The following is a 25,989-nucleotide window of genomic DNA, read 5'->3' as shown; positions in this document are numbered from 1 at the left end:
GCCTTTGTCTGTTGTTGCGCGTAACATCGCGTTACTGCGTGAATTTTCCTTGCTTTTTTCTTCTTTCTCCTTTTATTCCCTTTCCCAACACAGGGTAGCCAGTCGGTATTTACACTGGCTAACCTCCCGGTCTTTCCTTCCCTTTTGTCTCTCTCTCTCTCTCTCTCTCTACGCCGCTTGTAAAACACACTCATAACGCTCCGGAACGCTTGTATACGTAATACATTGTAAATAGGCTCATTTAAATACTTATAGGAACGCTGCCTACACATTACCCATCCGTGTCCCTAATTTCCTCCAAATTTGAAAAAAGTGTCCTGTTTTGTTCACCCGAAAAACCAACTGGGAGCCTCCTGTGACAAAAAATAAAGGGGGGGACAACACTGAGGGTTCTGTAATTATCTGCAACGTTACATTTAAACCAAGTGCATAAAAGTTTTACCACACCATTATACTGAAAAGTTGCCCTATTTTCACGGAATTTCATGTTCGTACCACGTGCAGTTGTTTTAGGCGTCTGAGAAACAGTTTGAATAACGGCAGCATGGTACCTTGAAACGCTTGATTAAGTAACACTTTTACAAAGACTGGAGTGAACCCGCCCATATTAATCATTTAGCGCTCGTCACTTAGAACAAGATTCCTACTTCCACGACAGATATAGCCCGAGCCTCGCATAGTTTAGCTGGGAAACCGAGAAAAGCAAGTAAATGCCTTGTATATAAAATATGCCTTGTACATAAAAGTTGGGAGAAAGCAGGTATTTAGTAAATATTTTCAAAGCGCATAAAGAACCTACGCGCAGTTCGAACTTTCTGTGTATATCGCCGAAAAAGTGGCCCCCATTTCCTTTAAATATGAAAGCTTACTTTATTTGCTTCTGCCAGGGAACGTGTGCTATAGTGTAACTCTTATGTTGAAACAGCCTAAAAATAACATGGGCGACAACGTCAGCAGTGACACATATCGGTAGAAAAAGTTGAAGGCAATGTTGTAATGGTATTGTAGTGGGGCCTCCGCCCATTCGACTTTATTCTTAACGTATTTTATTCTTAACGTATGAAACACAAAAGATTAACACGAGACAAAAGAAGCAAAAAGACCGCAGAGGACAACCGCTACCCGCCGTGGTTGCCTATAGTGGCAATCAATGGCATAGCCAGAAATTTTTTTTTAGAGGGAGGGGGTAGGTTCTCTGCCGACAACTAGTACTCCTTCACCTCTTTCTCTCTTACTGTCTATACATGGAGGTTGTACACCACGCCAAGACAAACTCCTAGAACTTTCCGGACAAGAATACTTTAACAACAAACGAGGATGCACGTTTTTGCGTTGCCGAAACAACACTTTGATTAACTTCTAAGTTTTTCATTGCTAAGGCGTGTACCCATTTCGCATCAAATTATGCTATTATCATATGTTATTTTTAAAAATTATGATATTACTAAAACTAGAATTTCGTTTACGAATTGATGCATTTATATAATGTATGTCGATGTCCTAGCTTTTACATGACTATAGGAAAAGCGAACGGTGCTAAAAACGGGGCCGAACAAAACCAATAAAACGCATTATCCTGCGTCTTCTTGATTGCAAATCAGACTTCTTGGAGCTGAGGTAACAGTGGAGATAACCGTTGTTTTCCAGCCAGATCTTCCAGTGAGTGGTGCGGCCACGGCCACGTACGGAAGAGGGCGGGCACTATTTTGCAAGTCACCCGTCACTCATTCGTGCTTTCGGCGTTGTGGACATGCAATATTACTCTAGATTTAAAAATACCGGAATAAAGCTTTGCGCTAGAGCTTCGATAATCATGTGATGCATGTTTCGCTCACTTTCGGTCACCTGCTATCCGACTAGTTTGAAGAGATATTTGGAAGTAACTTGCGATCACGGTATTGTAGTTATCGCGCGACGCATGTTGTTATTTGATCACATTCGGGAACTGATGAGGCAGACAGTCCGAAGCGGGGCTGCTTCCTGTTTAGAAGCCTTTGCGAAAATCACGGCATCAGTAGTTCGCAGTAAAATAGGGGCCAGTAGCTCCGAGAGATGAGATGTGAAGATGCCTGCGGATACTCGCCTATTCTTAAAACCGTCGAGACATTTCGTAAGAATGGGCTCTCCGCACTAATTATGCAACACGTATAACGACGGGATTGGGAAGACTCAGCTAGGCGATTGACCACGGCCGTCTGGTGTTTAGCGATCGGACAGTGACGAGACGCTCTCCCTGTGTCCATAATTATCCGCCAAATTCGTCCTTGGTGCCTTTCATGCGCCCTCCCCCTCTTATCGCTCCTCGTATCCATCACCACACTCCCCTTCTTAAAATTCTGTCGCACTGTTCAGCATTCACCGGGTTGTTCAATGGCGCGGCGGCCCCTAAGATTCCTATATTTCTGTTTCATGCATGGTATTCGAGGCCATTCACCTACCAGGTCGGAGGAGGTCGGAGGGAAGGCAGCCCTCCAACCTGTTTGTTGTGGCGGTTTCTTATTTGATATATTTTGCCGTGTGCAAATGAGCGTTCGGTAGGTCTTTATTTCTTGTACCGAATTTCGCGGTATTTTTTTTTAACGGCGCGTAGAAACTAGCCTAACAGCAAGCTCTTCTCAAGTTTGTTAACATAATGAAGTCCGAGACAAGGGAAAGAAAACGAAAAGAAGGGGGGGGGGGGGGTGTTTATTATGCGTTTCTTTAAATATACTTTCGGAATGCCTTTCTTCCGCGCAGCGTGGTCGATGATTCGCTTAAGTACCAGAAATGAGAAGCTCTTCGACGTCACGAAGGCCCGGTGGGGAGCAACAGTGCCTCCCAAGTTGCACGCGCACGCTCGCCCTATCTTTCTCTGTGTCTGGAATTTGTAGCGCTGACCCCGCTCAGCAGTTATGGTTAAAACGATCCTGAATGAGGTAGAGGCGCGCCACGAGTGGGGTCGCAGTGTTGTGCGCATATGAGAGGGGACCGCCCTTATGACAACCCCCCCGCCGCTCCCCTTCGGGCCGCCACTAGCCCTTGCCTTGCTTTCACATTCAAGCTTTCCCGTTCATCCATGTCGCTCTTTCGTAGCCTACTTCCTGCAACTTTCTGTTTCATGGAAAAGTGGGAAGGGTTTGTCAGAAAATCGCGGAGTGGTGGGTTTGACCCCGCCCCCCCCCCCTTCTGGCTACGCCAATGGTGGGTATGGTGCTGCGCCGTTAAGCATGAGGTCGCGGGATCACATTCCGGCCAGGCTATGGCGACCGCATTTCGATGGGTGCGAAATGCGAAAACATCCGTGTACTTAGATTTAGATGCACGTTAACTCTTTCCGTACCGCGCCGATTGTGCATCGTTAGCCCGCTAATGATGGTTTGAAACGCCGCTTTCGAGACTTTCCGTGCCGCTTTTGGACATAGTGCGCTATCGGACGTAAAGGAGGGGAACTATATTTTTATTTTCTAAGCAGTTTTTCTTCCCCGCCAGGTGGCGATTATTTAACGGGCTTTGAAGTTTCGCGATCGTCAAAGTAGAAAGCAAAAATGGACGCCCGCTATCGAATGTTTGAAACGCTGCTTTGGGGACCTTCCGCACCGCTCATGGACAAACTTCGGCATCAGACGTAAAAGAGGAGAGCTATATTTTTGTTTTATGAGCAGTTCGATTTTTCCCCAAGAGGCGGTAATTTTTGAACGCGCTCTGATGTTTCGCGATCGTCAGAGTAGGCAGCAAAACTGGCTGCCTCTGGGAGTGGCGTGCGCGCTTCGAAAGATTGCAGATCTCGCGATTCCGCTGCGTCCGCAGCTTATTTGATCGATGGATCGAGCAGCAGCTAATCTGAGGATGCTGCCTTTTCGTCGCACTTAGACTCTGAGAGCTACGACGACGACGCAAACCAGCCCGGAACTTCGCCTGCCGCAGTCCGGCATGCCCAACGGTAGTGCTTGCAGTTAAATTTTAGTAGTGTAATACCTCCTCAATGAAAATTCTTGATATTTTTCGAAGATGGTGCCTATTAGACGGCAATACATGTTGCAGATCCCATAATTTTTGTTACATATTTTTCTTAGTAGATACAACCGTGTCGTTGCAAACTTTGTTCAATGTTATCCCAAAATCTTGATTGTTGCAATTTTGATCTTTTTTACGAGATATATCTCGCTAATAAAACATTTATGCGTGAAAAGTGCATTTATTCTGCTTTTTGTTTATGTATTATTCAAAATATTCAGTGCAGTGGTTCATTCAGAAAAAGAGATCTGGCGTAACCTACAAACCCATGGAACCCATGGAGCTATTTTACCCATGGTACGGAAAAAGTTAAACCCCAGGTGGTACAAATTTCCGGCGTGCCTCCTAATCTGATCGTGGTTTTGGCATGTAAAACGTAAATATACGACCAAACCAAATCACATGTAACTACACAGTCCTGAGTAGCCAAGCAATGACTGAATATTTCAACCATCGTTTCATCAATATTGCCGCAGCACAGAATGCATGCATAGGTATAGTGAGCTTAGCTAGCCTTTCAGTCGAAAGTGCATTCCTTGACCCAACAAATGAGCTAGAAGTACACTCAACAATTACGAACTTGAAAAAACAGCAAAGCATTAGATGCAGATAACATTGAAATAAAACCTGTCAAGTATGTACTGCATTTTCTCCTTCCGTACTGGTTCATATCTTTAACTTAGTCTTGGAGAGTAGAACGTTTCCTAGCGCGATGAAAAAGAGCAGGGTAGCAGCGCTGTACAAAGGTGGAGATAGAAAGCCGCTAAATACAGACCAATAAGTGTTACTTCCCTTTTGTCAAAAGAACGGGAAAAGATTATGCTAACAAGAGTAACGAATTTTCTTGAAAGGCGAAAAATATCATCAGATGCTTTATGTGGATTTAGGAAAAGCACATAAAGCGAGACCGCATTATTAACATTTAAGGAACACATATTACGCAATATAGATAAAAACCACTACAGCCTAGGTCTCTTCATTGGTTTTACATAAGCTTTTGATTGTGTGAATCATAAAAGTGTATTACAAAAGCTTTCATATACGGTATACGCTGTAATGGTTTTGAACTTTTTATAACCTATTTGACGAATCAGACAGTATCAGAGGAGTAAGAATCAGGCGAGTCAGACAGTATCAATAGGTCAAAACTGGTCTTCTCATCAGACAAGTAAGACCAGCATACCGCAAGGCAGCGTTTTAAGCGCGTTCTTATTTAATACATTCATAAATGACATTCGTGACACAGACACTTCACTTAATTTCATTATTCACGCTGACGATAGCACTGTTTTATGTTCTGGCCCGAATGCAGGCGTTTTGGCAGGAAACTGCTGCACTTTTCTTGAGAAGTTATTTTATTGGTCCGAACAAAATATACTTGAAAGGAATCCAACTAAAACCAAAATCATTGTGTTCCGCGCAAGAAAAAAATCTTCGAGGATCAATCGCGCCGTTTATTATGCAAATCGAATTCGTCGACCAACATAAAATACTGGGCGTCACTTTATAGGCCTGTTTATCTTGGGCACACGTAAACGTAATCGACAGAGAGGTATCTTATGCATCTGGACTGATGGCACGTTGTGGCACAATTTTTCCGACATCGGTCAGAATTGAGGTATTTCACGCACTCTTCCAGGCACAATCGACCACTGAAGCCTAGTATGGTTAACAGCTAAAACAAACAGCATGAATATTCAACTGTTACAAAAGAAAGATAGTTCGATACATTGCAAACATTCCGTACTTATCACACACTTACGGTGCATTTCGGGCCTATAAAATTATGGCCTCTCATATCGCCTACAACTTTCGTATGTTGCGCTCGTTCTAGTTTTTCGGCGAGTTCCTTTCATGATTTTCTCACACACATCATAATTAAATCCCGCACTAAGTAACATATGCACGTAAAAAACACGAACTTGTGGCATACCGCGTTTCCGCCCGAATTACAGGTTACAAAACATTTAACATAATTTAACTAGTATATTAAACAGGTACAAGCATACCAAAGGCTTTACTTTGAAAAAGCTAAACAGATATTTTCGAAACATATAGCGTTATATTACTGTTAAGTTTCAGGATGCGATGCAAGTTGTACAAGTGGTTCTATTTTCAACCTGAACTAAACTTCGAACTTATATTATTGTTGGAAATGGATATGTTAGAGCTTTTTACTGTATAGGAATATGTGTGCGCTATTGAAGTGTAATCAGTGTTTGCGTATTATGATATATGCGCGTGTTAGTATATATAGGAATGTATGTGCAAGAATATGTGCATGTCACCTGTATCTGTTAATAATGGCTATTTTTTATCATTGATCTGTTTCACCTCCCGAATGTCACCAATGCTAAAAGTTTCCAGGCTGCCCGTGCCCAATCAAAGCTGTCTAAAAACAACTTTTGGCCGAGGTATCCCTACCAGAAACGTGTATTCTTTTTCTGAATGAAATGATGAATGCATGAATGAATACCACATACGTTTGCGCCATGCGCTGTAAAACAAGCCGGTCTATCATCCCAGCAACTACCAGTGCTTCGGACGATTGCGCAGTCCGCGGCCAACCGCTCAACCACTCGACAAATGAGATTGACGCTGTACGGTATGCTGGTATTACTAACCAAAACTATTTTTTTCGTGTGCGGAAAGCTTGTCCAGAAAACAAAGTAGTTGTCTACGCCCTTCAGTCACAAATTATTATATTCTGCAGGGAAAATTTTGAAACTTGCAGGTGCTGGTGCTTTGGATGTCCAGAGTGCGAAGAAAAACATTCAGCTCTCTAGGAAAATTATTACGAAAATTTGATCACGTCCTCATATGGAGACATCGTCACCCAATACTAATACTGATATACAATACTGATACAATACTGGTTGTAGCTAATATGAGCTATCATTTGCCGATATGCATGTTCTTAAGCTTCATCAGGGTTCAAAACCAGTGCGTCAGTCTCAGTCATTTGCTTTCCAGGAAATTAATTACAAAACACTAAACACTTCTCGGCAAAAAAATAATAATATTGAATGGTGTTCAGTGCTTCTATGTCAGGACGCTGATGATGCATATGATAAACTCATGCTCTCCCTTAAGGAAGCATATGACAACACCTTTAAATATAAAAGAGTAAAGAAGTCAACTAGAAAACGGAAACTGTGGCTTAATGACGAATGCCTTAGGATGATCCTTGAGAAGGATTCACTGTATCATAAGTTTGTCAGAACAAGGAACCCTGGTGATCTTGCAGGCTTTAGGAAATACCGGAACTATGTTACAAAATTTATACGAAATGCTAAAAAGCTGTATCACGAGAACCCATTTCAAGAGCTGGGTAATCGAAGTAGTCTATTATGGCACGATATTAAAATGCTTTTGCATTCCGATGTCCACAATAGTGTTGACCTTGAACTTGTAGTTTAGGATATAACACTAACACTGTTATAACACTGTTATAACACTGTTATAGTTTGTGCCGTGTTATAGTTTGTTAACGAAACTACCCCTCAAGTCTAAATATTGTAAGGCAGTTTGTCGTGTGCGTATCATGGCCACGCATGCTTATATCGCCTTTCCGTTTCTCTACCACGGTTGCGCTTTAAAACCACGGCGCTGCAAGTTTGCTTTCCTTTCCTTCCCTCTTCTCCGCCCTTAAACTGGCTCTCTTAACTACTACACGCAGAGGCAAGAAACAGCGCGCGCTTTAGATCTTATAGATGAGATGAATATTTACAATTATTATTAGGGTTATAATTATATTCGAGTGCTGATTGCCGTGTTATAGTTTGTTAACGAAGCTTCCCCTCAAGTCTAAATGTTGTAAGGCGGTTTGTCGTGTGCGTATCATGGCCACGCATGCTTATATCGCCTTTCCGTTTCTCTACCACGGTTACGCTTTAAAACCACGGCGCTGCAAGTTTGCTTTCCTTTCCTTCCCTCTTCTCCGCCCTTAAACTGGCTCTCTTAACTACTACACGCAGAGGCAAGAAACAGCGCGCGCTTTAGATCCTATAGATGAGATGAATATTTACAATTATTATTAGGGTTATAATTATATTCGAATGCTGATTGCCGTGTTATAGTTTGTTAACGAAGCTTCCCCTCAAGTCTAAATGTTGTAAGGCGGTTTGTCGTGTGCGTATCATGGCCACGCATGCTTATATCGCCTTTCCGTTTCTCTATTACGGTTGCGCTTTAAAACCACGGCGCTGCAAGTTTGCTTTCCTTTCCTTCCCTCTTCTCCGCCCTTAAACTGGCTCTCTTAACTACTACACGCAGAGGCAAGAAACAGCGCGCGCTTTAGATCCTATAGATGAGATGAATATTTACAATTATTATTAGGGTTATAATTATATTCGAGTGCTGATTGCCGTGTTATAGTTTGTTAACGAAACTACCCCTCAAGTCTAAATATTGTAAGGCAGTTTGTCGTGTGCATATCATGGCCACGCATGCTTATATCGCCTTTCCGTTTCTCTACCACGGTTGCGCTTTAAAACCACGGCGCTGCAAGTTTGCTTTCCTTTCCTTCCCTCTTCTCCGCCCTTAAACTGGCTCTCTTAACTACTACACGCAGAGGCAAGAAACAGCGCGCGCTTTAAATCCTATAGATGAGATGAATATTTACAATTATTATTAGGGTTATAATTATATTCGAGTGCTGATTGCCCTGTTATAGTTTGTTAACGAAACTACCCCTCAAGTCTAAATATTGTAAGGCAGTTTGTCGTGTGCGTATCATGGCCACGCATGCTTATATCGCCTTTCCGTTTCTCTGCCACGGTTGCGCTTTAAAACCACGGCGCTGCAAGTTTGCTTTCATTTCCTTCCCTCTTCTCCGCCCTTAAACTGGCTCTCTTAACTACTACACGCAGAGACAAGAAACAGCGCGCGCTTTAGATCCTATAGATGAGATGAATATTTACAATTATTATTAGGGTTATAATTATATTCGAGTGCTGATTGCCGTGTTACAGTTTGTTAACGAAACTACCCCTCAAGTCTAAATATTGTAAGGCAGTTTGTCGTGTGCGTATCATGGCCACGCATGCTTATATCGCCTTTCCGTTTCTCTGCCACGGTTGCGCTTTAAAACCACGGCGCTGCAAGTTTGCTTTCATTTCCTTCCCTCTTCTCCGCCCTTAAACTGGCTCTCTTAACTACTACACGCAGAGACAAGAAACAGCGCGCGCTTTAGATCCTATAGATGAGATGAATATTTACAGTTATTATTAGGGTTATAATTATATTCGAGTGCTGATTGCCGTGTTATAGTTTGTTAACGAAACTACCCCTCAAGTCTAAATATTGTAAGGCAGTTTGTCGTGTGCATATCATGGCCACGCATGCTTATATCGCCTTTCCGTTTCTCTACCACGGTTGCGCTTTAAAACCACGGCGCTGCAAGTTTGCTTTCCTTTCCTTCCCTCTTCTCCGCCCTTAATCTGGCTCTCTTAACTACTACACGCAGAGACAAGAAACAGCGCGCGCTTTAAATCCTATAGATGAGATGAATATTTACAATTATTATTAGGGTTATAATTATATTCGAGTGCTGATTGCCGTGTTACAGTTTGTTAACGAAACTACCCCTCAAGTCTAAATATTGTAAGGCAGTTTGTCGTGTGCGTATCATGGCCACTCATGCTTATATCGCCTTTCCGTTTCTCTACCACGGTTGCGCTTTAAAACCACGGCGCAGCAAGTTTGCTTTCCTTTCCTTCCCTCTTCTCCGCCCTTAAACTGGCTCTCTTAACTACTACACGCAGAGACAAAGAAACAGCGCGCGCATGCGATCGCATAGATGAGATGAATACATATATATAGAAAAGCATCAGTCATAGCTCTCGAAGTATAATATAATATAATATAGAATAGCTCTCGAAGATAGCTATTCCGGCGGCTAGCTTCCCACGCTATGCGTGCCGCCCTCGCACCTGTGAAAGCTTTTCCTAGACGCTAGAGCTATACTATTCCTGCGCAACCTTGAGCGATCGGAAAGCGCGTTTTCCACGCCTGGCCGGCGGAGAGGGGAGGCTTCGTTCCGGCCGCGAAGCTCTCCACATCCCCGTAAGGTGCCTGGTGGTGGTCTCGTGCTGACGATGCCCTCTCGGTGAGCGCATATTTCCCCCCTCATCTTTTAAGAGATTCAATACATACAAGCATTTGTCTCGCAAACCAGATTTATTTCAAGGGAATTTTCCACGTCTCAATAATTTCTCTCGTCGTATTCGAGTGCTGATTGCCGTGTTATAGTTTGTTAACGAAGCTTCCCCTCAAGTCTAAATATTGTAAGGCAGTTTTCCTAGTCTCTAAAGCCGCTCGAGTTCACGCTGCTCCTCTGGCGGCCATTTTTCCAAGAAATTATGCCTTCCAACCAAAAATCGACTGTCGCGGACAACACCAGCCCCTTTCCACATAAGTATGAGGCTCGGAGCAGGAGCTATGGCGCTTGAAAGTAACCGCTGGCTTGACGAACCAACCGACTGAGCTACCTTTCCGGGCAACATTGAAGGATCACGAGTTCAAATCACAAGTTATGTTCCTTTTTCCCCCCCTTTTTTTTCTTTCTTTTTAATGTCTTTTCCTTCATTTTATCACTGTACGGAAACCCTCCTAAAAAAATTATATATCCTCAATTATGTGTGGCCACACATGTGCAGGTCATAAATACCAGGTTCTCTAGCCGAGTGCCATCCATGCGGTATAACCGAGCTCAGATTGGCCCACCTTGACTGATCAAATTGGGCACCACTGTAGGTTAAATGAGGCGTACAACTCCTGCGGGACCCGCCGTGGTTGCTCAGTGGTCATGGTGTTAGACTGCTGAGCACGAGGTCGCGGGATCGGACCCCGGCCACGGCGGCCGCATTTCGATGGGGGCGAAATGCGAAAACACCCGTGTACTTAGAATTTGGTGCACGTTAAAGAACCCCAGGTGGTCGAAATTTTCGGAGTCCTCCACTAAGGCGTGCATAATCAGAAAGTGGTTTTGTCACGCAAAACCCCATTCTCCAATTTTTTAATTTAATTCCTGCGGGGACGGTAGAGTATCCGTCTCCAGTGCAAGAGGACCGTGATTCAAATCCCGGTGCAGCGTAATTCTCCACCGGAAAATACAAAAAAAAACGTGTGTTGAGAAAATTGCACAAACAGGCCTGGAGTGCGGCCTGATCCCGGTGACCAGAACCGGTAACGCACTCTCTCACCAGAGCAGGATTGGCCACCCTGGTGCAGTACTGGGCCACAACCTCCTATATGAATACAACAATCAAACCCCGGCCCTCAGTCCCCAGCAGCCGCGAAGCAACTGACCACGGCGGCGGTCAGATCTGTGACGCTGCAGAGGGTGCTAAGAATACCTGGCTCCGGACAGGCCGCCATTGGAATCTGAACCTGGCAACGTTTAACGTTAGAACGCTATCTAGCGAAGCGAGTATAGCAGTGTTATTGGAGGAATTAGAGGGTAGTAAATGGGATATAATAGGGCTCAGTGAGGTTAGGAGGACAAAAGAAGCATATACAGTGCTAAAAAGCGGCCATGTACTGTGTTACCGGGGCTTAGCAGAGAGACGAGAACTAGGAGTCGGATTCCTGATTAATAAGGAAATAGCTAGTAACATACAGGAATTCTATAGCATTAACGAGAGGGTGGCAGGTCTTGTTGTGAAGCTTAATAAAAGGTACAAATTGAAGGTGGTACAAGTCTATGCCCCTACATGCAGTCATGATGACCAGGAAGTCGAAAGCATTTATGAAGACGTGGAATCGGCGATGGGTAAAGTCAAAACAAAATACACTATACTGATGGGCGACTTCAATGCCAGGGTAGGCAAGAAGCAGGCTGGAGACAAGTCAGTGGGGGAATATGGCATAGGCTCTAGGAATAGCAGAGGAGAATTATTAGTAGAATTTGCAGAACAGAATAATATGCGGATAATGAACACCTTTTTCCGCAAGCGGGTTAGTCGAAAGTGGACGTGGAGGAGCCCGAATGGTGAGACTAGAAATGAAATCGACTTCATACTCTGCGCGAACCCTGGCATCATACAAGATGTAGACGTGCTCGGCAAGGTACGCTGCAGTGACCATAGAATGGTAAGAACTCGAATTAGCCTAGACTTGAGGAGGGAACGGAAGAAATTGGTACACAAGAAGCCAATCAATGAGTTAGCGGTAAGAGGGAAACTAGAGGAATTTCGGATCAAGCTACAGAACAGGTACTCGGCGTTAACTCAGGAAGAGGACCTTAGTGTTGCAGCAATGAACGACAATCTCATGGGCATCATTAAGGAGTGCGCAATAGAAGTCGGTGGTAACGCCGTTATACAGGAAACCAGTAAGCTATCGCAGGAGACGAAAGATCTGATCAAGAAACGCCAATGTATGAAAGCCTCTAACCCTACAGCTAGAATAGAACTGGCAGAACTTTCTAAGTTAATCAACAAGCGTAAGACAGCGGACATCAGAAACTACAATATGGATAGAATTGAACGGGCTCTCAGGAACGGAGGAAGCCTAAAAACAGTGAAGAAGAAACTAGGAATAGGCAAGAATCAGACGTGTGCGTTAAGAGACAAAGCCGGCAATATCGTTACTAATATGGATGAGATAGTTCAAGTGGCTGAGGAGTTCTATAGAGATTTATACAGTACCAGTGGTACCCACGACGATAGTGGAAGAGAGAATACCCTAGAGGAATTCGAAATCCCACAGGTAACGCCAGAAGAAGTAAAGAAAGCCTTAGGAGCTATGCAAAGGGGGAAGGCAGCTGGGGAGGATCAGGTAACAGCAGATTTGTTGAAGGATGGTGGTCAGATTGTTCTAGAGAAACTGGCCACCCTGTATACGCAATGCCTCATAACCTCGAGCGTACCGGAATCTTGGAAGAACGCTAACATAATCCTAATCCATAAGAAAGGGGACGCCAAAGACTTGAAAAATTATAGACCGATCAGCTTACTGTCCGTTGCCTACAAAGTATTTACTAAGGTAATCGCAAATAGAATCAGGAACACCTTAGACTTCTGTCAACCAAAGGACCAGGCAGGATTCCGTAAAGGCTACTCAACAATAGACCATATTCACACTGTCAATCAAGTGATAGAGAAATGTGCAGAATATAACCAACCCTTATATATAGCTTTCATTGATTACGAGAAAGCGTTTGATTCAGTCGAAACCTCAGCAGTCATGGAGGCATTACGGAATCAGGGTGTAGATGAGCCATATGTAAAAATACTGGAAGATATCTATAGCGGCTCCACAGCCACCGTAGTCCTCCACAAAGAAAGTAACAAAATCCCTATAAAGAAAGGCGTCAGACAGGGAGATACGATATCTCCAATGCTATTCACAGCATGTTTACAGGAGGTATTCAGAGGCCTGGAGTGGGAAGAATTGGGGATAAAAGTTGATGGAGAATACCTTAGCAACTTGCGATTCGCTGATGATATTGCCTTGCTTAGTAACTCAGGAGACCAATTGCAATGCATGCTCACTGACCTGGAGAGGCAAAGCAGAAGGGTGGGTCTGAAAATTAATTTGCAGAAAACTAAAGTATTGTTTAACAGTCTCGGAAGAGAACAGCAGTTTACGATAGGTAGCGAAGCACTGGAAGTGGTAAGGGAATACATCTACTTAGGGCAGGTAGTGACCACGGATCCGAATCATGAGACTGAAATAACCAGAAGAATAAGAATGGGCTGGGGTGCGTTTGGCAGGCATTCTCAAATCATGAACAGCAGGTTGCCACTATCCCTCAAAAGGAAAGTGTATAACAGCTGTGTGTTACCAGTACTCACATATGGGGCAGAAACCTGGAGGCTTACGAAAAGGGTTCTGCTGAAATTGAGGACGACGCAACGAGCTATGGAAAGAAGAATGATGGGTGTAACGTTAAGGGATAAGAAAAGAGCAGATTGGGTGAGGCAACAAACGCGGGTAAATGACATCTTAGTTGAAATCAAGAAAAAGAAATGGGCATGGGCAGGACATGTAATGAGGAGGGAAGATAACCGATGGTCATTAAGGGTTACGGACTGGATTCCAAGGGAAGGGAAGCGTAGCAGGGGGCGGCAGAAAGTTAGGTGGGCGGATGAAATTAAGACGTCTGCAGGGACAACATGGCCACAATTAGTACATGACCGGGGTAGTTGGAGAAGTATGGGAGAGGCCTTTGCCCTGCAGTGGGCGTAACTAGGCTGATGATGATGATGACTAAGGGGCAAATAATTAGCAAATGTATTTAATGATTATTTCACCAGCCTGTAAAAAAGTATTCACGGCACAGCAGCAACCAACTATTTATGCAACGCACGTACACCTTTTCTTAAACCTACAGACTTACATGAACTTTACACGACATTCATGGCATTAAAAACAATAAATCCCGTGATGTGAACGGGTTTCAAATAAGACCTGTTAAATTTGTGCTTGATCACTTGCCACAAGTACTTACTCATATTTTGAAGCTAGTACTATCAACTGGAATTTTTCCTGAAAAAAATGCAACACGAGAAAGTTACAGTCTTATTCAGGTCCGGTGACAAGAATATGCTGTCGAATTACAGGCCAGTCGCAGTACTGCCTGTCCTATCCCAGCGACTAGAAAAAGTTATTTGTAAAAGATTAAAGTCATTTTGTGATAAACATTTCATCATGTAAAACATAAGGAACTAACGCTAGGAATTTTTCTGGACTACTCTAAAGCATTTGATAGGCTAAATATTCAGACTTTGCTTACTAAACTAGAGCGTTATGGGTTTCGGTGCATTTCTCTGAAACTTTTACAGTCTTATCTTAACCACAGAAAACAACTCGTTTCAATTTCATCAGAACAGTCACGTCTCCGGGAAATTACACAGGGCATTCTCCAGGGAAGTATAAAGGGGCCAGTATTGTTTAATACATAGGTTAACGACATTGTCAGCATTTCTAATGACGCGAACTTCATCATTTATGTGGACGACAACATCCTCTTTTTTCAGTCTCGTAATATCGGCGATCTCTCGTTGCTGGCAAATCTCATACAGAAACAATTGGCCGAATGGAGCAAGGTCAAATTAAAAACAACAAAAACAAAAGCTGTTCTTCTTGCATCTCCACAAAAACATCTGAGTGAAGACATACTGTTGCAGGTTGGCCCTGAAATGATCGAACTTGTTCCTAACGTCAAAGCTTTGGGTGTATATTTAATCAAAAACTAATGTAGAATGAACATGCGGAATTTATCGCATCCCGTTTAGCCAAAGCTTGCGGCGTGCTTTGTAGACTCGGTGAGACGATACCATCTAAAGTTAAACTGATCCTTTATAATGCACTATTCTCATCTCATTTAATGTATTGGCACTTCGTGTGGGGTACCACGTCAAAGCAAAATGTGAGTAAATTATTACTGCTACAAAAAAAGGCTGTTCGTCATATCGCAAACGCGCCATTTGACGCACATACATCTGAACTATATTCGAAGTTTAATATCATTTGTCTAGCAAGTTTATATGAAGTTAACCTTGCCCTAAAATACCAGAGGAACATTAGGTATAACAATGAAGCGTTCTTGTGGTTATGCAACCTAACAGAACCAACAGATATATCCTATAACATTAGGGATAGAAACAGATGGCTGCTACCACCCTCCCGCACAAATTATGAATGTAATCGTTTAACCAATCGCGTCCCATCCTTATTAAATAAACTACATGAAAACGGTGTCGAGATAACTAACATTACTAGGAAAACAATACGAGACTTCCTAATTCGAACTGAGTAATTATTTTTAAACGTTCCTTTGGCTAGGGGAAGTCACTACTTACCTCCTTTAATTAAGCGGTTTTACGTTTTGATAACATTTTCGCATATATGATGTAACCTGCAAGCCATTTATACACACCTTTATTTGCTATCCGGGGTTTCGTGTGTTAATAGAATGTTTTATGATACATTGTTCAGGAATTGAAAATAATTATGTATATCTGTTATATACTGTATATTCATAAATGTCATTTGTACTGACTAAACACACTGCTTTGTATCACTGATTGTACATTTCGCCTTACACATTTTCACTTATACATTTGTACATTGCACACACTAAAGCGTACACACTTTATTTTATTATGTCCCTGTTGTCATCAATATGGGCAAGAACCTTGTCAAGCTGCAAAAAAGCAGCTTTTAGTTCTTGTCCCAGCGTTAATTTTTTGTAAATGAATGAATACGAAAGAAAGATTGATTGATTGATTCGCACGTGCACTTTGGCAAGTTACAGAAAAGAAGGAAATTATTTATTCATGGTTGCTGTGCGAGTAGTGCATCAACGGGTTCGCAAGTTGTGATATTGGAAGAAGCAATCCTCCTCAGCAGCGCTGCACAGGAAAATATCGCATTTCCGGTTGCGGACCCTAGTTTTCGCAATACACTTCTCGTACTTGCACCGCTGCGGAACTGGAACTAGACTTGCTGAGGCCAGCGGTCCTTCGCGTCGTACCTCACAAAAAGATGACCGCAACACGTTTAGACCGAGGAGGGTGGCTTAAAATGAGCTATTGAGGAAGGACAGTAAAAGAAACAATGCTAAATTGCAGCGAAGGAAACATTCTCAGGTACAAAAACAGTCCGGGCTGGTTCTGCGGGATTACTTCGTCCCAACGAAATTCCATTGATCTGGCATCAAACTAGGAGTCACTGACATCCACACAACCATACGAGGACCGTGAAATAAATGCTGGACCGACGTCGTATGCTCGATGGTCCGCCAACGAGAGCATCTACCCTTTTCACGATCAAACAGTACATACAGCGATCTTTGTTTCATACTTAAAAATTACCACCATTCGTAAATGAAAATAATTCTAAAAAAACAACAGTTTAATTCTTGGACAGTGAATTAGATGGCAGAAGTCCATAAAAACCTCAGTAGTTTTAAATTGCTGCGCGGTGCGTATGGGTCATCGGCGTGGTAAAGAAAGATTGAGTAAGTCATGGTGTCTCCGCGTTGAGACGCGGATCAAAACAAGATCAAGACTTTTCATTAACAGCACCATGAGTATTGAGTAACGCTATTTTAAAAACGTAGCTTTTTGTTTACATAAAACAGGGCTTTTTAACTGTTCGGAATGACATAGGCTGTTGTAAAAGAGAAATCTGAACATCGACAAACAGGAGCTTCCGTAAAATGCGGAGTCGTCTATCTTCAAACGCCTTTTTCTTTAGTAGTGTTTCGCCGCTTCATATCAGATGGCACTCATTACGTTTTATTATGTCTCGAATATTAGTCGCACCAGTGCGCACGGTACTCCTTCGCTTTTTGATGAAAAAGGCAACAAGAAAGTCACGTCTCCATTAGGAGACTTCGTGACTGAAAGGGCTACAGAAGACAATTTGAACGCTTCTAAAAGCAAACAGCACAGATTACCCGCAGCCGAACAGTACCCGCACTGTTGAATCGTCATATGTTTCGTAACTACTCATTGCTGCTAAACCACGGCTTAGGATTAGAGTGAGAATGCTGCAGTAAGGTTACAATTTCGAAACAAATTTTCAAAAATGCACAACTGGTTTCCGAGGCTGATTGTAGGCTCCAATGTGTACATACACGCGGGCCCCCATCGCGCGCTGGGTGCTGTGTCCGCCTCAACGCCGCAAAACTTCGGTCATTCTGATTCAAACAACTTCAGTACGTATCGCGTAACCCTTTCACTCGTAGAAGACGCCATATCACGCTATAGACCACGCGAACGCGAGAAAAAACGGGAGAAGCTGTTCCGACAACATGCCCGTCTAGGACGGGGCGTATGCTCCACCACCTTCAGCGACGTCACCCGTCAAGTGCGCGGCATTTTTTTCTGCTGAAGCTGTATATTGCCTCTGCACCCCAATGCATTTGACGTGTCCGTAGGCAAAAACTCAACCAATCAAAGAGGGAGGTTCGCGCCGCTGGGTTCATTGGGGTACCACCAGATGGCGCGTGCCTCGGCGCATCAGCGGCAGCGGCGGCACCGGTCGTGCGGGGAAAGAAAAAAGAACCAGAAAGCTCGCCTTCACGCATAGCGTTGACCGCAAGCTCTTCGGGGTAAATATTACGGTTGCATAAACTGCAGTTGCCCGGAAGCGCTGATTGTAGCATACGAAGCAGGGGAGGACGTAACTACGATTTCATGTGTAAAAGAAGAACCCGTCTAGTAACTGATTTCATTTGTGTTCTGATGACGCCGTGGGAAGGCCACGCATAGTTAGGACGCCTGAAGAGCGCGTTATTATTCTTCTGTAAATTTTCGTCTCATGGTCCTTTTCATTTTGATCTTGCAATTAATAATAATAATAATAATAATAATAATAATAATAATAATAATAATAATAATAATAATCAGCCTTGTTACGCCCAGTGCTGGGCAAAGGCTTCTCCCATACTTCTCCAACTACCCCAGTCATGTGCTAATTGTGGCCATGTTGTCCCTGCAAACTGTATATGCCTCTTTTCTTCTCCTAACCTCACTGAGCCCTATTATATCCCATTTACTGCCCGCTAATTCCTCCAATAGCACTTCTAGACTTGCCTCACTAGATAATGTTCTAGCGTTAAACGTTGCCAGGTTCAGATCTTGTAATTAATCCACTGCCAAATAGCAAACCTCAAGGGAGGTGCGCCATTGGATAAACGAAGGATGAGAGCTGCGATGGCCGTAACTAGGAAAGGTGACACAATGTTCATGCTATATGACAGTAGCTTCAGCATATATTGATCTAGCAATACATGTATCTCGAATTTACAGAACGATCCCGGTGAGGTGGCCACTCTTTAACATTGTCAGTCTAAAATGCGAGCATCATCTCCTGCACAAGAAAAAAAAGTAGCTGGTTCAACCATACGGATGTTAAGTAAGCACGGCTTATAGCTAGTTACATGTATACCTCTCTTTGTAGAAAACGAAACTAATAGCTGCCACATTCAGCATAAATGGTTTACAACTGTTGCTGTTATTGCTTAAAACAGTGTTTATGTGTAAAACTCTGTGGGCTCATGAACCGGACAAGCTTTGTTTGCTTTCCATACATAGCCTCAGAGAAGTTTTTTTTATAATTGCAGAATACACCGCGCGCCTTCCCAGCGACTATTTTGCATACCAAAGTATCTTGCGAGGAATTTCCTCTTTATGCGTGTGTAATGATTATGTTTACATACATGTGCCATTGTTTAGTTAATAGTTCTGATTCAGAAATTTACCGTTTGAGTGTTTTATAAGTCTTTTATACAGTATATTGTGATTAGAGAACCTGAAATTATAGTGTATTCCCTCTTGTGTAAGGCGCTGAAAGGGGGACCTTACGATAAATATCTTGAACAAAAAGGAAAAAAGGACCACCAAGAAAAAAAGGTTAAAATCTGCAATATGAATGTAGGGTTGCATCAACCGTCAGTCAAAATATTTGGAACTTTTTTTTTCCAACACAGGGCGCATTTTTCTTCTTTAGTCTTGATCGGTCATTAAACCAAAACTAACAGTCGCAGTTTACGATGAAGGCTCGGTCACTCTACTGCAGTTAGACCACGAGGAAGCTGGCAGGCTCCACGGGACAACGCGGCACCGATGCGACTCATTGTACGGCATTTCCCAGACTGAGTCACTTAATTACCTCAGTAATCAGTATCACATATGATAGAAAAGCTAGCTGGCGTCCTCATATCTAACACATTGCAACTAAGGGGACCCGAGCCGTAGGGATACATGTAGAAGCAGTAACCGGCGTTCTGGTATGTGAAATGACACACTCATTATGATTTACCGATTGTGTGTATGGCCAATTCTAGTTTTTGGCTACATTTTGTTGTCTCGAAGTGGGAAAATATATAAAATAAAACCCCTTGTTCTTTTGGAGCGGGAAGCACTCTTCGCCTATGTTTAGGTCTCCTAAAATTTGTTGCTAAATGCATACCTGCCAACCTTCCCGAATTTCTTGTAAATTTCGAGAACTTGGTGTCGTTTTACAATTTCATGAACGTTGCATCAAATTTTACAAAAAAAAATGCTTTTTATGGAAATGTCTCACTCGTCGGACACCGAACATCCCACTGAAAGTTTTCCTATGGCGAGAGGGTGCTAGAGGGGCGCTTGTTTCGAACTAGTTGGCAGAGACAATTCCTGAAACAGGCGAAATCTGCAACAGCAAAGTGGCTGAAAGACTTATTTCGATATAAAAAGTCATGCCTTGCTTGTTAGTCTCCGCTGTTCCAGCTTTGTTGCTGCTGTTGTTGCTGGTGCTTTTCCTTTTTTTTTGTTGATGCATAGGAGATAGGCTGCGTCAGAGCCCGTCTATACCAAAATTCCTAATTATTCAAGAAAAATAAAACATCCAAAAGCACATAAATAAAGGCTCAAGCGCACAATGATTATCCTCTATGGGCACCAGCCCCGAACCCAGAGTCCGTTTGACTATTGGACATTCGCTCATTACACAGGAGGGAAGCAGTGCGCACAAGTATTCATATGCACATTAGAATAGCGGCACTGCGAGATTAGCTCGTTAAAAAACATGCACAATGTAAATGACAAAACAGTAATTATATAGACAGTCTAAGTTTGGTATACTAAAAACGCGAAGGGCTCTTACAGCAGGCCTCTGCTTATCAGGGCATGACCACGGTCCAAGCATTTTCGTCGATGTAAGAGGACGTCTCTCAAAGATGTCAAGGATGTGAAGGGTTAGAATGGTTTGGGCGTGGGGTATTTGGTACGGATATTTCATTTTAAGCAGCGCAAAAAAAAAAAAGCACTCACAGACGCATAGGGAAGAGCGTAGCGCTGACTGGCAGCAACACGTTTATTGAAGCCCGCGCAAATATATACTATTAGTTTGAAGGGTCTGCTTGTGTGCTCCGTATAAAGCTAAATCGTAGCTACGACATATTCCGGAAAAGACCTGTGCTCTAGGCGAGCTTAAAATAAATACAGGCTCATGTCCGAATGATTTTTACAAATTTCAAAGTTCGCAGGTTTGTAGGTATGCTAATAATGTGTTGTACCAGAAAGGGCTTCTGCCTTCTCTTCACATGAGATTTCGCATGCTTGCGGTTCAAATCTGCCTGATATTTATGGGTCATCTGTGAGACGTTCAAAATAGGCATTTATTTGCAAAAAAATATTTTTAAATAAACATGGCCACAGTTGCTTATCCTGCAGATAGTATTTGTGCTGGCAGAAATGGTACCTTGTATGTACATAATCCGGAGGTCATTCAATTCAATAATTCTACTGCGCCCAGAATATGATTTCAGATATTTATCAAAATTCTTCAGAACAAAATATGGTTGTTCTTCACCAATTAGGCACGCGTCACCAAATGCCTACCACGAAGACTGTACTGGTGCCTAATTATTGAACAGTTGACGATGTTTCAATTCCAGACTACCTCGATGTTAACCATGACAATTTTAACTACCTTGTTGCACGTGAAATTTCAAGGCTGGAAGACGCGCGGGAAGTTTTAAAGAAATAGTACGCAATAACAAAACGGTACATACCTGAGCGAAAGAAAGATGTTGAAAGGGAGGATCCGTTAATTTCGCGAAAACTTTTCCGCATAAACATAATCGAGACTCATGCTTCTTCGCGTGAAGAGAAAGCAGACGTAGCAATCTACTTACCGTCTCCTGACTGGTCTTTTTAACTTTGTCTTCCAGATTATGCACCAAATTTTCAGGCAGAATTCTTGGAAATATTTCATCTTTGCGAAAGTTACCCTTATATGCTTAAAGAATAATTGTTGTCACATATTTTCTTTGGGTATGCATCGCATGAACGCGTCTATAAATTCAACTGCTTTGAACACATTTTGTTCACTAGCTCTGCTCCACTTACTTAGTTTAATATGTGTGCAAGGCCACCGAGAAATTAATCTTTATAAAATAGCGCATGCACTTCCGTGCGCCCCTTTAAATGGTTCAGTGGTTTCGGTTCTGGCAGTTACTGCTTGTGCCACTGCGGCTAGATAAAGACAGTTTTCTTCATCTCAAGACAGAAAAAAAAACAATCATTAGCGAAATTCATGGAATTTCTGCACCTACATTACTCTTGGAAAATGCAGTAGTGACCTTGCAAAAAACTATTCGAATCGTCAGATATCCGACGATTCGAAGTGTGATTTACAAAGCGGACCCTCGACCCTTGGTAATTATGCTTTCAGCATAGCAAAGTTGCTTGGGCCATGGGATAAGGCATGATCACAGCGTTCAACTTTGAAAACTTTATTACATTCTTTACTGAAAGTGGCATTGTATCTATATATCAACATTTTGTAAGTCCTGTGTGCGGTATTGTTATATCGCAGCATTCCGTGTGGGTTATGATTGATTTGTGTGTTTTCTTTTGTATATTGACTGTTGTTTTACAGTGAAGCTGCTGGCCTCTAGTTGATCGGGATTTTTTCTGTCCGAGTGCACGGTGTTCACACAAATATGTGGGCCGGTACCAGATACAGTCCAAAGAAGCCGGAAGAGCGCAGTCTGCTGCTTCTCCAAGAGCCGCCTCATGACGTTATCAGGTGACATCATAACTCGACAAAGATGTCGTCACGTGACGTCACATTTCACATGATGACGTCATCAGGTTACGTCATCGGGCGATATCGTCACGTGACGATGCCGTTGTTCTAGTATGTTCGAATTACAATCCGAAGCTATCATGTGTACAGCCTGTGTGTAAGTCGTACTTTACGAATTTTCCACCTCAATGCACTTCCGTTAGAAATTCCGTTAGCACAATAACGCTCTTGCGCTTAGCTGAGGGCCTAGGAGAACGAGGATGTAGTGCACACTTCCGCACGCATGCATGCGCGCTTGACGTACGTGTGCACACAATGTATTTGTCCTTGATGCGTGGGTGCTCCGTGTGAGATACACCTTATTTCAGTTCTATTTTGCGGGTTTACACGTCTTTATAGCGAATGCGGGCGTTATTCACATTTGTACTAGTAAAGGTACTTCCCCCTTCATTTGCATAGAAAACTTACCTTGGGTTGGGCCCCTCCTGAAAAAAAATCCTGGGTACGTGCCTGGTGCTCTGCCCGTTGCGCCTGTCGCACAGTGTGTGCTGCGACCATAATCGACATTATGGCAAACACTGTCCAAGAACCGTACCTCCAGCTATAGCTGCCGCGGCCAGGCAGACGTCAAACGGCAGCTGGAAAAGGGCTTTGTCTTTGAGTGTCCGCGTGGCGAAATATGTTTTCTCGTATGTTCGAATTACATTCCGAAGCTATGTCTGCAGCTTGTGTTTGAGTCGCACTTTACGAATTCTCTAACACAGTTTACGTTGAAAAATTCCATTAGTTCAACAAGGCACTTGGGCTTGGCGGAAGGCCTAGAAGAATGAGCATGTGGGCTCCACTTCTGCGCACATATCCGTGCGCGCGTGATATACGTCATCTGTGGTGGTGGTGCTTGTCTGACGTCGGCAACAGCTTTGCTTTACATCCGCTTTCGCAGGATGGAATGGAGCGAATTTTTTGACCATATTTATGAAATGTGCTTTATTGTTGGATCGTTTGTTTGTTTTTCACGCGACCTCATGTTATCATACTTTGCTCATTGAACAATCGGCTGCTTGCGGAGAAGCCGGCCACACAAGACTTGCAAACATTTGCAATCTCATCGCAATAAGCTACTCCCTCACGCCGTATTTCACGACTCAATTTTTACTTGCACAGATATGGTCTGGCGTTGTCCCCTTTATGCTAACTCTGCAATGAAGTGAAATGAATGCATAATGTTTTTTGTCGTGACGGAGGTTTTCCAATCAACGAGAACAATTTTTGGAAATCCCGTTCCGTAATCTCGGGCTACCTTCATGCAGTACCTTCATGCTCTACTCTCACTTGAAGCATGAGCATTAGGATACAGCTGCACGAACGTTTGCCGAGGCATTTTAATTACCTCTGCGACACAAAACAATTACCCTAGTAATATTTTCCATTGTGCACGCTTGATATATTTACCTTCAACAACTTACAAAATTCAAACAGCCAAAACAGCAAATCCCATTAACAGCATTATTAATAACATTAGAATTTTAACTTGAATTACACTTCACTTCCACCATTTTTTGGTCTAGGTACTATTTTGAGACTGTGAACACTAAGCGATAAACTAATTACAAAAAGGCTATTCAGAACATGCTTAAAAGACTACTGAACTCTATGCGCCTGATTCTTTCCGAGTTCCAAACGGCGGCTGTTAAGTCCGCTCTACAGGTGCTTGCCGTACTGGGGCCACTAAATTATGGAATTTTACCCGCCGTGGTTGCTCAGTGGCTATGGTGTTGTGCTGCTAAGCACGAGGTCGTGGGATCACATTCCGGCCACGGCGGCCGCATTTCGGTGGGGGCGAAAACACCCGTGTACTTAGATTTAGGTGCACGTTAAAGATCCCCAGGTGGTCGAAATTTACGGAGTTGTCCACTACAGCGTGCCTCATAATCAGAAAGTGGTTTTGGCACGTAAAACCCCATAAATAAATTATGGAATTTTACGTGCCAAAACCACTTTCTGATTATGAGACACGCCGTAGTGGAGACTCCGGAAATTTCGACCACCTGGGGATCTTCAACATGCACCTAAACCTAAGTACACGGGTGTTTTCGCCCTTATCGAAATGCGGCCGCCATGGCCGGGATTTGATCCCGCGACCTCGTGCTTAGCAGCACAACACCATAGCTACTGAGCAACCACGGCGGGTACTGGGGCCACTCATTGCAGCTCTTCTATCTGCATCAGCTTATGAAGCTGGCCTTTCATGCGCCGTCGTATGCCCTTGAATGTGCGATTCACCAGTTCATACCTTCTATGAGCATCGATGTCCACCAGGTCATTGAGGACTTTTGCTTGCGTCAGTGGTCGCTTGACAAGATATGCAACAATCGTCAATGAGAGAAATTCTGGAGCATTTTCACAATGTCGACGAGGGAGCGCGCCATTATCAGCCATACGTAATCTTGAATCTAGCATGTTTAGCTCTAATGTGTCGTCATCATCATTCATTCCCTCTTTTCTTCTCCTGCTCCTCTAGCCCTGACGCAGAGTAGCAGGCTAAAGCGCACTAGCTCACGCGGACCTCTCGGTGTTTTCATCAAAAAAAGAAAAAAAGAAAAACCCCTCACTTTTTCTTTTAGGTACCTTTATTATATTGAAGTTCTATATGCTGCCACCTTTTTGTGAAAGGCTGACTATTTTATTACACGCTATTTTATTTGTTATCGGCTGGTTTAATATCTTTGTTTAATTTTTTTTTCGTTTATCATATTACCACCCGGTTCGTGGCCTACACCCCACAGTGGGTCTAGGCCAGTGTACAAGAAATCATCATCATCATTCTTAGCTCGACAACGAGGAAACTGACAAGCTCCACGGTATAAGGCGGTAACCGCGCGACTCGTTTTACCCATTCTTTCATTCGTTTCGCGTGCTGCGAAGAAGAGGAAATGGTTCAAATGAAGCACCTTGTAGCGGACATAGAAGAACAGCGTATGTACTGTATTCACGATTTTTCTTATCGGTAGCTCATATTACAGCGATTACGACCTGCAAGTCACAACAGGGAAGCAGGCGCATTCCCCGACAGCTCGATCAAGGGTGGTCGGTGGTGGCACCCTGTCCTGCAGTCACCCTAATACCCACCATAACTTCCGATTTGTCATTTTCTTGCGGTAAATGAAAATTTGAAACCCCCTAAGTTTAGAAAAAAAATAGTGGCAAGCGGTATAGCTTTCTAAATTATTTACTATATAACTTCTTTCTAGGAACCTATTTTGGTTTCGATACCTGAGAAAGTGGATGCACCATGACGTCACGATACAACGGACTGTTCCGTTCCCTCGATCGCCGAGGTTGTCGTAGGCGAGCGCAGCGAGAGAGAACGCTCGTAACACTTTTGTGTATTTTCATTATGAGCGACACAATCATACTGCACCACACACTACTGCATACTGCTACTACGAGCATTTGCTACAC

Source organism: Dermacentor variabilis, chromosome 7, assembly GCF_050947875.1.
Source record: "Dermacentor variabilis isolate Ectoservices chromosome 7, ASM5094787v1, whole genome shotgun sequence".
Lineage (NCBI taxonomy): Eukaryota > Metazoa > Arthropoda > Arachnida > Ixodida > Ixodidae > Dermacentor > Dermacentor variabilis.
This window is presented reverse-complemented; position numbering follows the sequence as displayed.